The 16,123-nt window shown below is 43.3% G+C and overlaps 1 protein-coding gene across 2 annotated transcripts in view; it reads right to left on the reverse strand.

The window, feature by feature from the left end:
• Positions 1-8,936, reverse strand: part of BASP1 (brain abundant membrane attached signal protein 1) — a 146,516-nt gene extending 137,580 nt beyond the window's left edge. Inside the window, exon 1 of one of the 2 annotated variants that reach the window (XM_029590329.1) lies at positions 7,359-7,450. The gene's annotated coding sequence lies outside the window, so the exon portion shown is untranslated. Of the gene's footprint in view, positions 1-7,358; positions 7,451-8,804 lie in introns of those variants that run through there. The other variant, XM_029590328.1, reaches the window with a different exon arrangement.
• Positions 8,937-16,123: the final 7,187 nt, after the last annotated feature.

The raw sequence follows: 16,123 nt of genomic DNA on the forward strand, positions 1-16,123 counted from the left end.
GAAAGAGGAGCAGGGAGGAGAGGGCAGGAATGCTGAGAAAAAAGGTGAAGCACCTGGCCAATGGAGACCAGCAATTGATTGTGCTTGGGCAAGTCTTCCTTACTCAGTAAAGGAGAAATCTGCCATGCTGGCAGCATATGGTTTCATCCTGGTTTAAAATCATGAGAGGTCTAGAAAGAGTAAATAATTGAGTCACATTTATCCGTTCGGATAGTAGAAAGACTAGGGGGCACTCCATGAAGTTAGCATGGGGAACATTTAAAACTAATAGGAGAAAGTTCTTTTTCACTCAACGCACAATTAAGCTCTGGAATTTGTTGCCAGAGGATGTGGTTAGTGCAGTTAGTATAGCTGTGTTTAAAAAAGGATTGGATAAGTTCTTGGAGGAGAAGTCCATTACCTCCTAGTAATTAAGTTGACTTAGAAAATAGCCACTGCTATTACTAGCATCAGTACCATGGAATAGACTTAGTTTTTGGGTACTTGCCAGGTTCTTATGGCCTGGATTGGCCACTGTTGGAGACAGGATGCTGGGCTTGATGGACCCTTGGTCTGACCCAGTATGGCAGGTTCTTATGTTCTGCATACTACCTAGCTTAAATATCCACCAGTCCATCTCTGCTATGGCTAAACTGGTGAGGTCAAAAGCCTTACTGGCAACCACTAAGACAAGCAGGGAGGCTGTTTTGCTCCTTGCTTCCATGGTTGCAATGGAAAAGGCCTTGGGGGAAGACATTGAGATTGGGGGCATAACCCAGCAATTAAACTCTTGGAGGAGCCAGGGACAAGAGTGATACTGTCAAATGGACCACCCTCTCCCCCAGATGATTTGTCACAGCCACACCTAAGTGCCCTGGGGAAGTCATCTCAGAGATTTCCACAATTCCCCTGGGCCACAGGGTCACGGAGCTGCAGCTCTTAACGTCCTTCAGGGCCAGGTTAGCATCAGATTGCCTCTGAGACAGGAAAGAGTGAGTGGATGTTCAGGGTCACTCACCTAGGCTACTCCTATAAAGGTATGCTTCACTGCCAAAGAGGAATTTATTAAAAAAACAATCTGTGGTTGGTGTACTTGTGCCTAATCACCCTTCCCTTCAAGGCTCCCAAGCCCCAGGTCGGTGCCACTGAGTCTGGGAAGGTCCCGGAGCATCTTAGCTCCCCAGGGTGGTCCCACCGCCCCCAAGTGCCTTTTTTAGTCCTCCTCCTCAATAAGAGGGCAGCTTCCAAAGAAGTTGGGACAGACAGAAGGAAAACAAAATCACAAGGAGGCTCCCCACCCAAGGAGTGACTTAAAAGGATGAGGTCCTCCTCAACAGGTACTGCAATGGATGTATTCTTCTCCTCCTCCTGATGGAGATGAAGAGCAAGTGGGAAATAGGAGGAACAAGGCTTTAGCAGTGGATGTGGCATTTGAGTCTGCTATTTCTGTGCCAGACCTTCTTCTCCCTCTTCCAAAGGAGAGGAGAGTGCCCTGAGTCAAGAGCTTGATCTGCTCGCCTATTGGCTTAAGGGTTTCTGAGGTGGGGCAGGCCTAGTACCCCAGGAGTTATGTGCGTGTTATTTTTATGTCATTGTTTTTATTATTATGTCTGTTTATTTTGTATATCGCCTAGGCCATTCTGTGTTAGGCGTTTAATAAATTTTTTTTAAATGAAAAAAAAATGAAATGAAATGATTCCAGCTCCATGTTTTTTTAGGGCCAGGAACCCCCGTCCCATGTTGATAAAGTCAAGGACATCTAGGCTATTTAATCTCTCATGTGGAATAAGTGTGGTGCCTGCGTGGGTGTGTCCTGTAAGTGTGTCTCTATGAATTGTGTGTCAGTTATAAGTGTGTTTTTTCTATTCTTGAAGTGTCTTGGTTTCCCCTTGCCATCCCTATCAGGGGAAGTAATTGTGTGCTTTTGCTTTGTTAATTGTGGCATTAAGGCAAATGGGCACTTTTTTTGTGGATAGAAGAGGTACCACTCTCTAGAGACAAAGCAGCAGAGGCAGACAGATGACACGAGAGCTGAAAGAACTGATCTCATGAGATCACTAGAGTCACCTACAAATATGGTTTTCTATTACTTGCTTTTTATTCAAATCCTAAAAAGGGCCATTGGGGGAAAAAAAAAAAAAAGCAAGGACAGAAGGCGGCAAAGTGTAAGCCTGCCCCTGAAGCAAGTCCCAAAAACAAGGGGGACCAGGAGGTCATCCAGTGACCTTGAGTCCCCAGAGTTAATTGCAGAAATTGCCTCATTGGCCAAGCGATCAGGAGAGAGGGGACATTCTCGTGTGCCCTTTCCCCTTCATGAGAAAAAGCCATTGTGGACTGCCTGATGGAAACTCAAGCTATGAAGGTTCCTGGAGAGGACCAGGGTTTGACAGCCTCTGAACCCCTCAGAAAAGCTGAGGAAATGATCCCATCTCTCCAAGAATGGAACACCTCAGCCATTCCTGACTCTCAAGGGGAGAAGGGGAGAACACTCCATTGGTCGACAACTGCATGGGAGAGAGCATAATCAGCAGCTCCTGATTTTTTGGGAAGGAATGCTTTTGTCACTCTTGACCACCTCCCACACTCCCCATTCAGTAGACATGGTCTGACTTACCTGAACCACCAAGGACAGGATATATTCATGGCCCCAACCCCCAGGGATGGGAAACCCTGATCTCCAATGGATTGAAGGATGTTCCAGCTGCCTCTGATCCCACTTCCCAGGAAGGACTTGCTAATATCAACTATGATTCCTGAGGAAGGAATAGCTGTCCCATGCAGAAGATTATCTTCTTGCTGCACAGGAGACCCTCAGTAATTGAGATAATAGAGGCTGAGGCAGGGAGCAAGGAAGCCCTTGAGGTACCCCCTTCCTGAGAATGTAGAGCTGGGCTCTCCTCCTAAAGATATAGAAGGGGCATTAAGGGTCAACAGGGGCTTTTTTAGACTGCTGCTGCCCTGTCTACTGTGTGGAAGCAGCTAGCATCTCCTTCATCTGCATGTACTCAATACATTGGGAGGAAGCCCTCTGATGATGAGGATTGTGCAAGTGAGTCCAGAGACCAGGCAGATGCAAGGAGGAAACCCAGTACCTTCTATGAGGTCCAATTGTCCAAACCTCCAAACAGCCAGGTGGCGAGGGCGAATTTGATCTAATGGCCCAGTATTCTGCTCCCCTGGCTGAAATCCTATCGGTGTCTGATGGCATGCAAGGGGGAAGATAGGCATGCTGTCCTTCCCCTGTCTCCTGGACAAGGTAAGCCACTAAAGAGTGAACTGAAAAGGGGATCACCACAGTAGTGGTGGAGCCTCCTGTAATAATAGGCCTCTTCAAGAGCATCTCCCTCCATACAGCTGTCCAGTGTGTCCATGGCCCCTAACCAGGTGTTCTCCTTCAAATTAGGTCTGAGGGGCAGTGGCCCAGAAGAGAAGGGGTCATGCTGGGTAGCTCTGCTTTATACCAGCAGCACACTGGCAGTGTGCACCAGAGGGCAAACATAGGACCACACCCAAGGAGGAGAGGTGGAGCAGTTGAGGCCAGAAAGTGGCAAAGAAGAAAAAACACCAGGAAAGTCTCTCTTACAAAGAACAAATCAATCAGGCAGAGGAGGCATAGGCTGGCAGCTTATACTATCATGTCATACACTGCCAGGTCTTAACATCCACCAGAACACCTCCATTATGGCTAATCTGATGGGGTTAAAGGCCATGATGGTGTCCATTAAGTCAGGTGGGAAGGCTGTTGTACTCCTTGCCTCTATGCCATAGTTACATAAGCCCAGGGGAGAACATTAAACTCAAGGGGCATAACCCAACAGTTGATACCCCTGGAGGAGCCAGAACAAGGATGGTGCTATCAAAATGTACCACTCTTGATAGCACCATCCCAGATGACATTTTGCAGCTACTCCTATATGCTCTAGCAGAGGTCATCTTGGAGATTTCTGTGATTCCCTTGGAGCATAGGATTGCAGAGCTGCAGCACTTAAAATACTTCAAGCACCAGGTTAGTATTTGCTTGCTTGAGGGGGTAGTTCAGGGTTTTCTAGCTGGGCTACCCCTAAAGGGTGTACTATGCTACCAGCAAGGAAAAAGAATCATCATTGCCACAAACCAGAAACATCAGATTGTGGTGCCCTACAACTAGAGTACCTGCCTGAACCTCACCCTGCCTACGGGACTTCCCGACCTTGAAAAGAGTATCGCAACCTCACAGCCCAGTAGATCTGATGGTGTGGCCGTGAAGTTATCAAAGTCCAGAATGTCCCAGAACAGCATTAACTCTCCAGGGGTGGTCCCACTGACCTGCCAGCAGTGAGTTGCCCCCTAGGTGTCATCTTAGTCCTCCCCCACAGGAGATAAGCCCTGGAACATCACAGTCTGAAATGTGGTAAGAGAGCAACCTTGAAGGCCCCCAGAGGTAGAAGAGCAGCACAAGTTAAGACAACTCCCCCACTGATCACTTACCCTAACTTGTTGGGAGGCCCAAGGAGGGTGAGGAAAGTGAAGAAGGTGCATCGTTAGCCCCATGCTCCAGGGCTCGGTCAGGAGGCCCAGGGTATGCCTCCAGAGACCTCACAAATATTACCTTTTCTTTCCTCAATAGGGGATTTGCCCATTACAACACCTTTCTTCTCATTGTACTTGGCTTCGCCTTCTTATGGTGAAGCTTGGATGTGAGTGAGGAAGAGGAAGAACAAGATTCTAGGGGCGTAAACAGCTTGGCAGTAGATGCTACATTCTTGCATCGGACCTTCTCCCCCCTACTCTGAACAGGAGATGGAGAAGGAAGATAACGCCCTAGATCAATAACTGGATATCTTCCTTGCCCACTGGCAGCAGAAGGATTTCCATGGTGGGACCTGGATGTAGGAGCCCCTCAGAGTCAAGCATGGGGCCCTTTGGGCTCATCCCCACTCTGTGCTCTTTTGAATCAAAACTCCATCACCTCTTAAAGACGATATAGAGACCTAGGTGGTTTTACACCTTGCCCTGGATGTAACATGGGCATACAAGTATAAGTAATACCCGTGTACATGTTCTGTATATGGTTCTTTTTAGTTTCAATTATAAGGGTGTTCTGTATGATCACAGTAGTGTCTGATCCCCCCTGCCACCTCTATCAGAGAGGTCAGTGGAGGTAACGTGTCTTTGTCTCTCACTATGTGTGTACTAAGAAAAAAGGAGGTACCCTTAGGTGGTTGTTTTTTCTCCCTCTTGATGGATCATTTTATTTTGTATTAGTGTTACTTTCTAGAGAGGAGGTAAGAATGGCGTACAACAGATGTGAGGGGTTATGAGTTTTTCCTCGTTAGGTCCCTTGTAGTCACTAAGAGTAGTTTTATTTGTTGTTCCTTGAGCTCAACGGAAATCACAGAGCTTTCAGTGCGTCAGGTAGTAAACCAGCAGATGGTTATTTCAGATCTGGCTTCCTTTTGGTGGTTACCCCATGGGATGCGGTGCCTAACCATTAATAGCTGTGACAGGAGTTCCCTGCCACATTAACACTTGGGATCTGTTCTTGAAATAAAAGCTCAGGGAAAAGTAGCCCTGGTGGGATGCTGCCTTTGGCAGCCCCATACCACATTTAGACTATGCCTTGAAATACCTTCCTTAGAGACAGTCAGAACTGCACTGGGGCAAAACCAGGCCTGGATCAGCCTGTTCAGTCAACCTGAAGCGAGATGGCAATCCTCGTGACAAACTCATGGCCATTTATTGGCATTGTTCAATTTGGTCTTAACTGGTACCATTCTGTAATTCTGGAACTTAATTCAGGTTTCAGGCATATAGAATAAGGTTCTTGCAGTCTATTTTATTAAACAAGTTCAGAAATAAAAGCAAGCCATTAGCCCCCTTAGTTGACTGAAATGTCAAAGACCAACGTGCCACAATTTTAGATAGAGGATTGTTTGGGGGGGTGTTAAAGTGAGGTGGAGTTTTTCCCTTTTAAGGTTTTGACCATCATCCTTGGAACACTTGCTCTGCTTCTCAGCATTAAGCCTCCCATCCATAGCACATTTGTCACATCGCTGCCTAAAAGACTTCTGGCACTGAAGATCAACTGTTTACAAGGGAAAGGGACAGCAAAGGTTGATTCACTGCTAATGTGGCTCAGTGAGCAACACGTTAAGGACAATTAAAGGAAAGCTCACAGCTGATTTTTAAAGATTGATTTGTAACAAAAATATAGAGCATTGCATTCACTCCTTCAAGTTTGTTCCAACAACACAGAGGCCATCAGACTAATCCAGAGGACACGTGACTCCTCGTGTATACTGCTATGATTTACACTGAGATATATGTTCACTAGAAATCTAGACCAAAAGAAAGCTTGAAGACCATAAAGGACTTTTTTTTAATTCTATAAAGATTTGTTGTATGGACAAAAACGGGAGCAATTTTTTTTTTTTTTTTTTTTTTTGCATATGGTCCACTGTGCATTAAGTACACAGTTCCACAATTGCTATGTGATTAGCAATTATACAGCATTGTGTGTGGATAACTGTAATACAATTATTTTAATCCACAGTGCAAATTAACTACAACAAGAGTGACATGAAATGGTCTTAAACTGCAAATACAGCCATGTCACTATGCTGTACCATGCGCCTCATAGAAATTCATCACTAAAAGTCCAAAACCATCCATTTCTGCAAGTGCCATAAAGACCCCCAATTAAAAGTTTTCACACAAGTTGGTAGAATGCCTATCCAAACATCTTTCGTGAATAAGGTCCCAAGCTTCCATTTCTAAAAATGTACTGTTGCATTTTCTACCCATGGAATGGTAGAAGCTAGAAAAAAATGGGAGTGCTTGCCTCTTTTGCAGGAGACTATAACATAAAATTCACTAATACAAGGTTGTCTGTCTTGGATCCCTGAAACCTCATGACAGTTTTGCTCCCAGGAATGCTTTAGGGCAGGGACGTGACACTCACAAATCTAATAAAATAAAAACATGCAGCCAGAACTACAGATTCATTCTGAAATGGCTGTCATGTTGCCAGTCCTCTCCTCTGAAAGCCATTTTGTAAAAGGACTAGCAGTGAACTGCTAGCATGCAACAATACTTACACTAACTGCCCTAAGCATGCCTTTTCACATATCTATCATACAAAGAAATAATATCACCATCACCTTATCAAGAACTATTAGAATTATTAGTTACAATTAGGAGTACCAGAGATGTACTTCTATACTTTAGGAGGAAAAAAATTAATGATATGAATTTGTCCATCACTAAAAGATTAGGTATTTTATCTAAGGCAATTTTATTAGAAAAACAGATAAATATATAATTCACCTCAGACTGAAGCAAAAAAGAAAAAAGATTTAAGAACATGACTCATTTGCTATATTGAAAGGAAAAGAACCCACATTTTCGTTGCTCGAGTTCCCTTTGTTTCCACTAATTCTGAGAGCAGGCTGATTAATGATGGAGAGGTACAGGCTGTGTCTGGCTCCCTGGCTCCCCCTCCCCCTTTCCCCCCCTGGTCTCTCTCGCTCGCTCCACGCCCTACTTCCCCGCGCATGCGCGAGACAAAGACAAAGGAATAGGTAATTACTGTACACTTTCATTCATTTCCACTGCAGTGGCGATTCCTTAGCAAAAAGATGCAATACTGTAGCGGTTATATTCGCGATCGTGATGGATAACAGATACAACTTAAACATTCTCCAAGCTAACTTCCACATGCCTTAATTATACTACTGATCAATTAAAAAAAAATCCAATATACCAATTCCTAAATTCTCCCACCCATCCCATACGTGACACAATGAAACAAAAGGGCGGGGGTGATAATGAACAGATAATTGTGATAAGAACTGTGCTCGCCCAGAAGAGATTCCAGCATGGCCCGTTCTGGGAATATTTATGAGTAATTATTTCAAAAGATACTGAGGGTTTAGGGGATTTTATTACTACTAATACTTGACGGCTTCTGAATATTATCATTTGATTGCAAGCTATCAAGGTTTCCAGCAACCGACTCCACCTAGTATTTGTATAAATCATGGGGAGGGGTGAATAAAAATAAGAAATTAAGTCTACCCTTTTCAGAGGCTCTGTCGTTTTCCAAGCCACTGCTTTGTGACTGTACCCAAAACCTTTTAACTCCCTGACACCAAAGCAAATTGTATTGTCCAGAAGTCATTCACAGCAGTCAGTCTGCTCCAGCTGGCAGGCACGGCTAACCTCTTAGCAATTGTTTTATGACTATAATATTTTCCGCCAAAGTAAAAAAAAAAAAAAAAAAGCCTACTAGGTACCGTGCCTACCGTTTCACATGTAGATCCTAGTGTATCACAATCTATCTAAAAGTCACTGCGTAGCAAGCACTTCCTCGCCTTCAGTTTATTCAGCTGCTGGCATTTAGGTTAGAAGTGTGAAACCCCCAATATTCAGCAACCCAGTTAGTAATGCAAACTAAAATACGTGCATCCACACTTCTTGCGAAATCTATTTCACCAGAGACACTGTATGTTCAAAGACACACCAATTCGGGGTTATAAAATAACCCCCTTTAAAAAAAAAAAAAAAAAACCAGTCTGTCTCAGTTTTGAGGGGAGTTTGATTTGCTTCCAGACCATCGATTCCTGTTTCTTTTATTACAAATGACACTAGTACTCCTTTCTCCAAACCGTTTCACGCCGAGACGGCTCAAATGTGCAAGCGGAGGCACTCCCCATTCCGCTCCTGCTGCCTGCCGCTTTCTCCACCCTCCTCCCTTACTTTTCATGGGAATAAAGGAAAGAAAAGCACAAAAGGCGATTCTTGCATCCAAGCAGCGAGCTGGCTTCCCAGGCTAGGCTCCTTCTTACCTTGCACAGTTTCTTTTCTGCCCGCTCTTCCTTGTGTGTGTTGTGTAGCACAGAGTCTTGGTTGCCCTAATGCCTGCCTGGCTTTTAGTGTCTCCCCTCCTCGCTTGCTGGGACTGTAGTGAGGGACTAGCGCCTGTTGGAGCAATGTTGCTTCTGCCTCTGCATTTCTCTCCCTCCCCCCTCAGCACACACCCCCTCCCCCCTACTCTCTCTCTCTCTCTCTCTCGCTGGGTAGTTCTAAAGACAGACTTGAGCTGATTTTTTTTTTCATTTACTCATATTTTTTCAGATTAATTTGTGGACGATGTTCTTACGCTTCAGTTTAGGAGGGTGCTGAGATCCAAGGGTGTTTATAAATGAGTGCATGCAGAACTAAAAAGGCAGGGTTTTGTTTGGAAGGTTGCATGCCTATAACTTGCAAGCAAGCGGCTGTGATACATTGGATGCCAAATATGTCTGGTGCATGGGCGATAATGAAGGTTCTCCAAGTTGCCAGAGTGCAATTGATGCTTGCTTTAGTTCTTAAAAGTGGCTGGGAAAATACTTTTTTTTTCTACCTCCTTGCCGAGACCATTTGGAATGGATTGCATTCTGAGACGTATTATAAAAAAAACCCTATTATCTGGATGACTGCCTCTGCATGCGGATTAAGGATAACGCGCGGCTGCTTCCTGTAGATTGAGGCTTGGGATAGATCGGAACTCGTACCCAAGGGGACAACTTCAGTGGCAGACCCGATCTGGAATGGATATGGAATAAGGGGGTGGCACTCTTGCTTCCTTTGAGAAAGAGGCAGAGAACAGCTTCCCCTCCGGTGAAAAGCATTCTCGAGAGGCGTGATAGCGAGGTCTAAAACTTGCCTAGGAACAAAGCCGTCGTCTCTTATCGGATCAATTGGCGAAGCAACTAAAATGATGCTCAGTTCTGTAAAGAAACCTGAAAACGGATTCACCCAGCTATGCACCACCCCGCTGAAGATCAGCGTGTTGGAATATGGAACTTGTTTAGGGACCCCACGTGAATTTATTTGATGCCTCACTTCTTAGGAATTGCTCCAAAAGAAATCAGCATCCTGTATCACAATCGCGTTGCTCACCAATATTTTGATCTGTTGATCTTCAAGACACAGGTTGGAGAACTTTTATTGTCAACTGTTTCATGTGGTTTAGCAGGAACCCCTGTGCATTTCCATTTAATTATTAATCCCTGGCTATAAATTTAGGCTTTAATTTGCAGCCTGTTAGCACCCTCTGCTGTCAGACCTTACAACACAGCACATGCCTTACAGTACCAAAACAGCAAGAGGAAAATGGATTCTATATCCTGCGTAAACTTTATGTTTCTCGTGATATTTTGCTTTCGAACGTTTAACAAGCAAAGTTTTATAAGCACTAAAATCTGCAAAGATAGGTATGCCAAATTATATGCATGAGTTGGGTTCAGATCTAGCTCGTCCTGGATTATACTACAGAAAGTAGGATACTTGTCAAGTGTGAAATGATTAGGTACATTGGTTTCATCGGTAACTTGCTCATCTTCCTTGTGAAAAGCACTATTTAAAAATACACAGGAACTCCTTACTGTGGAAGCATTCTCGGTTTAACCTTGCAAATGATGAACAAAGTGAATGGAATCTGCTTAAATCAAACAAAAGAAACTGCTGTGTGATTTCAGTGAGATTAGCAAGATGGCTTCCCACACAAGGAATATGTAGCAGGTCTCTTGGCAAGAGGAGTAAGATGGACACATACACACTTGATTGTGGCTCCCTCTTATAAACTCATCCTTAAATAATTTTTATTTTTTTTGTATGACAGGAATTCTGCTGGAAAGAACAAATTGGGACTTCAGGAAGAAAAATCTTGGCAAAGAAGTTCTAATTAGACTTCACTGTACGTACATCACTTGAATACTGTATACCCAGGGGCGAAGAGTGTTTTTTGCTGGCTGAGGAGGGATCAGATATTCCTAGTATATAACACTTCCCAGAATTGTGAAGACACATTTCCTGCTCAGACTGATGAGGGTGCTAACTCTCTTCTACAACCTGTTACAGGACTGTTACTACTGTAGCACAATTTCTTGTTTTAACCTTTTTTTATTTTTTTTCATTTCTGTGCTCTAATAATAACTCGCACAAAGAAACTGTATGGGAGGAGCTGAGTTGGGTATATACATTGGAGAATGTACGGCGCCCTCTCGCTATCTCTGTGTTTTAGAACAGCATTCAATCTGAGTGTTAGAAAGAGGCAACATGTAATAGAGCTAATACAGTTTTCTAGAGAACCTCAGAGAGAATGTCTGCCACACATTACCAAGCGGCTTCAGTCCACATAGAAACGCAATGAATAATTCCCTTAAGTGAGGCATCAGCTGCCAAATGTCATATGCTCAGTCAGTCCTGTGTATACTGTTAAATACATAACCTTGTATCTTTAAATAAAGGCATTCAATTAACAAGTCTTCATTTAAAAAAAAAAATCCATTTAAAAAGGCTCTTACTGTAAACCATATATTGTTTTGTATAAGTTGAGGGAGTAACCTAGCGGTTACAGCAGTGGGCTGTAACCCAGAGAAACCAGGGTTCAATCCCCACTGTCGTTCCTTGTGACTTTGGGCAAATCACTTTACCCTCCTTTGCCTCAGGTTCAAAATTAGACTATAAGCCCTGTGGGACCAGGGAAATACCTGAATGAATGTAATCCACTTTGATGAACACTTTAATGTGCCAAAAAGCAGAATATAATAAAATAAATAACATAACAGAATTTGTCCTTTTAATTGGTCAAATGGCTTTGGGATTTTGCCATTTGCTGCACTGCAAGTTTATTCTTTTAACACTTATCATTTTAAAATGGTTTTAATTTATGCTGAGAGGTAATCGAACAAGGACATTGATCCAAGAGCATCATGTAACCTCACGGTCTTCTAGTGCACCGTCAGAAAGGTTCTCACATTGTTCGTGCAGTTGAGCCCTGGTTAGGAAGACACCACAGCAGACACCAAAGGGCTCCCTATATGGTTTGCAGGGTATTTTCTTCCTAGTACATGACCCATATAGCCAGTTAGTCCTTCTTGGCATTACCCCATTCTGTTGCGTTCCTTTGGATTCGTTTAGTTTGCTTTAGTCATCAACAATCTGAATGCTTTAGAGCAAGATTTTCTTTCCTCAGAAGGCAATGGTAGAACATTTCTGGGAAATGACTCAGGGGTGCACTGGTCTAGCAATTGCAAGAGGAAGAGTTATGTAGAATCATAAAAAGGAATAGCTTTGATACAGGTACCCTGCATTCTGTCACCCACAGCAGCAATCGCTGTGAATCATGGCCTTCTAAGATGGAACATACTGTATCCATACACTATAGGCAAAGACAATTTAATCTCCAAAATCAGGCAACAAAGATGTTTCCAAAAGTCCCATTCATACCTTACACAAAATACTTATATGGTCAATGGTCTGTGAATTAAATACCATTCATCAATGTAAACAACCCCAGATCTTCAGGGGCATAGTAGCCAATTCCCACATCCAGTCTGGCAGCCCCAGTACTGCCATAGATAAGGAAGGTCTCCCAATTGGAGAGCATTATCCTAGTGTAGCAGGAAGTGATCCTGTAGCAAGGACCTGTTCTCCAGGTGATGTGTTGTCCTCTTACACTGAGGACATCTCCCAGGGCTACTGCCCAGGAGTGAATGGATAGGTCAGCCATCATATTTAGTGATTCGATTATTAGAAATGTAGATAACTGAGTGGCTGGTGGATGTGAGGACCGCCTGGTAACTTGCCTGCCTGGTGCGAAGGTGGCGAACCTCATGCGCTACCTAGATAAAATTACAGATAGTGCTGGGGAGGAGTCAGCTGTCATGGTACAAATGGGCACGAACAACATAGGAAAATGTGGGAGGGAGGTTCTGGAAGCCAAATTTAGGATTTTAGGTAGAAAGCTGAAATCCAAAACTTCCAGGGTGGCATTCTCTGAAATGCTCCCTGTTCCACGTGCAAATCCCCAGAGGTAGGCAGGGAAGAGGGAAGAGGGATTCAGTTTTGCAAGGAACTGGACAACCTATTGGGGAAGGGGGAGCCTTTTCTGAAAGGATGGGCTCCACCTTAAACAAAATAGAACCAGACTGCTGGCGCTAACTTTCAAAAAGGAGATAGAGCTGCTTTTAAACTAGAACAAGGAGGAAAGCCTACAGTCACTCAGCAGTGCATGGCTTGGAGGAATATATTTTTTAAGGATACTAATGAAACAGGAGAGTTAGGGCATCACAACAGAGAAGTTCCAATAAATGCAAAAGTAGCCCATGTGCCTATAAGTAAAGAATCACCTAAGCTAAAGAATTCCAAAGTATCCATATCAAATGAAAAGAAGATTGATAATACAAACAAAAAACACACGTTGAAATGTCTGAATGCCAATGCCAGAAGTCTAAGAAGTAAGATGGGAGAGTTAGAATTTATAGCAGTGAATGATGAGATAGACATAATTGGCATCTCAGAGACCTGGTGGAAGGAGGATAACCAATGGGACAGTGATATATCAGGGTACAAATTATACCGCAATGATAGGGAGGATCAACTTGGTGGGGGTGTAGCACTTTATGTCCAGGAGGGGTAGAGTCCGACATGATAAGGATCATACAAGACACCAAATGCTCAATAGAATCTATATGGGTAAAAATTAGAGATGTGAATCGGAACCGGAATCGGTTCGGTTCCGGTTATGATTCAAATCGTGATTTTGTTTTCGTCCGGCCTGATCAGTTTTTTTTTTATCGGCTGAGCCCAATCCGATAAACAAAAAACCCACCCCAACCCTTTAAAACCGCTCCCTTAGCCTCCACCACCCTCCTGACCCCCCCAAAAATGTTTTAAAATTACCTGGTGGTCCAGTGGGCCCCAGGAGCGATCTCCTGCTCTCGGGCTGTCGGCTGCCACTAATAAAAATGGCGCTGATGGCCCTTTGCCTTTACCATGTGACAGGGTAACCGTGCCATTGGCCGGCCTCTGTCACATGGTAGGAGCACTGGACGGCCGGCGCCATCTTTAAAAATGGCGCTGGCTGTAAAAATCCCATGTGTGTTGGGTAAGAGTATAGTGATAGGAGTATACTATCGTCCACCTGGCCAAAATGATCAGACAGATGATGAAATGCTAAGAGAGATCAGGGAAGCTAACCAATTTGGCAGTGCAGTAGTAATGGGGGATTTCAGTTACCCCCAATATTGACTGGGTAAATGTAACATCAGGACATGCTAGAGACATAAAATTCCTGGATGGAATAAACGACTGCTTCATAGAGCAATATGTTCAGGAATCAATGAGAGAGGGAACTATTTTAGATTTAATTCTTAGTAGAAAGCAGGATTTGGTGAGAAAGGTAAAATGGTGGGGCCACTTGGCAATAGTGATCATAACATAAACAAATTTGAACTAATAACTGGAAGAGGGACAATATGTAAGTCTACAGCTTTAACACTAAGGGGCGGATTTTATAAGGGTTAGGTGTGCACCCCCTTGCACGCGCTGACCCCGAATTTTATAACATGTGCGCGCAGCTGCGCGCACATGTTATAAAATCGGGCATAAATTTGTGCGCGCCGGGTTGCACGCACAAATCTACGCCCATGCGTAATTCTTAAAATCTGGCCCTAAATAGAAAAAACTGAAAGGTGTAGCTGCAAAGGTTAAAAGTGTACAACAGCAGGCTAAGAGAGAATTTGAAATGAAGTTGGCTGTAGAGGCAAAAACTCATAATAAAAACTTTTTAAAATATATCTGAAGCAAGAAACCTGTGAGGGAGTCGGTTGGACCATTAGATGACCGAGGGGGTTAAAGGGGCTGTTAGGGAAGACAAGGCCATTGCAGAAAGACTAAATTAATTCTTTGCTTCTATGTTTACTAAAAAGGATGTTGGAGAGATACTGGTTTCGGAGATGGTTTTCAAGGTGATGATTCAGATGAACTGAACCAAATCACTGTGAACCTGGAAGATATAGTAGACTAGATTGACAAACTAAAGAGTAGAAAATTACCTGGACCATATGATATGCATCTCAGGGTTCTGAAGAAACTAAAAAATGAATTTCAGATCTATTAGTTAAAATTTGTAACCCATCATTAAAATCGTCCATTGCACCTGAATACTGGAGGGTGGCCAGTGTAACTCCAATATTTAAAAAGGGCTCCAGGGGCGATCAAGGAAACTATAGAGCAGTGAGCCTGACATCAGTGCCAGGAAAATTAGTGTAAACTTTTCTAAAGATCAAAATCACAGAGTATAAGGAAAGACATGGTTTAACAGAACACAGCATGGATTTACCTACGACAAGTCTTGCCTCACAAATCTGCTTCATTTTTTTGAAGGGGTTAATAAACATGGATAAAGGTGAGCCAGTAGATTTAGTGTTTTTGGATTTTCAGAAGGTGTTTGACAAAGTCTCTCGTGAGAGGCTTCTAAAGACACTAAAAGGTCATGGCAGTGTCCTTTCGTGGATTACAAACTGGTTAAAAGACAGGAAACAGAGAGCAGGATTTAATGGTCAATTTTCTCAGTGGAAAAAGGTAAACAGTGGAGTGCCTCAGGGATCTGTACTTGGACTGGTGCTTTTCAATATATTTATAAATGATGAGGAAAGGTATATGACGAGTGAGGTAATCAAAACTGCAGATGATACAAAATTATTCAAAGTAGTTAAATCACAAATGGATTGTGAAAAATTGCAGGAGGAGCTTACAAGACTGGAAGATTGGGCATCCAAATGGCAGATGAAAGTTAATGTGGACAAGTGCAAGATGATACATATAGAGAAAAATAATCCATACTGTAGTTACACGATGTTAAGATCCATATTAGGAGCTACCACCCAGAAAAAAAAGATCTAGGCATCATAGTGGATAATACTTTGAAATTGTCAGCTCAGTGTGCTGCGGTCAAAAAAGAAAACATAATGTTAGGAATTATTAGGAAGGGAATGGTGAATAAAACAGGAAATGTCATAATGCCTCTTTATTGCTCCATGGTGAATCGCACCTTGAGTACTGTGCACAGTTCTGGTCATTGCATCTTAAAAAAGATACAGTTGCGATGGAGCAGGTATAGAGAAGGATGACCAAAATGATAAAGGGGATGGAACAGCTCCCCTATGAGGAAAGGCTAAAGAGGTTAAGGCTATTCAGCTTAGAGAAGACAAGGCTGGGGGGGAATATGATAGAGGTGTTTAAAATCATGAGAGGTCCAGAACGGGTAGATGTGAATCAGTTATTTACTATTTCAGATAATAGAAGGACTAGGGGGCACTCCATGAAGTTAGCAAGT

The sequence above is a fragment of the Rhinatrema bivittatum genome, chromosome 2 (genome assembly GCF_901001135.1).
Source record: "Rhinatrema bivittatum chromosome 2, aRhiBiv1.1, whole genome shotgun sequence".
NCBI classification, from domain to species: domain Eukaryota; kingdom Metazoa; phylum Chordata; class Amphibia; order Gymnophiona; family Rhinatrematidae; genus Rhinatrema; species Rhinatrema bivittatum.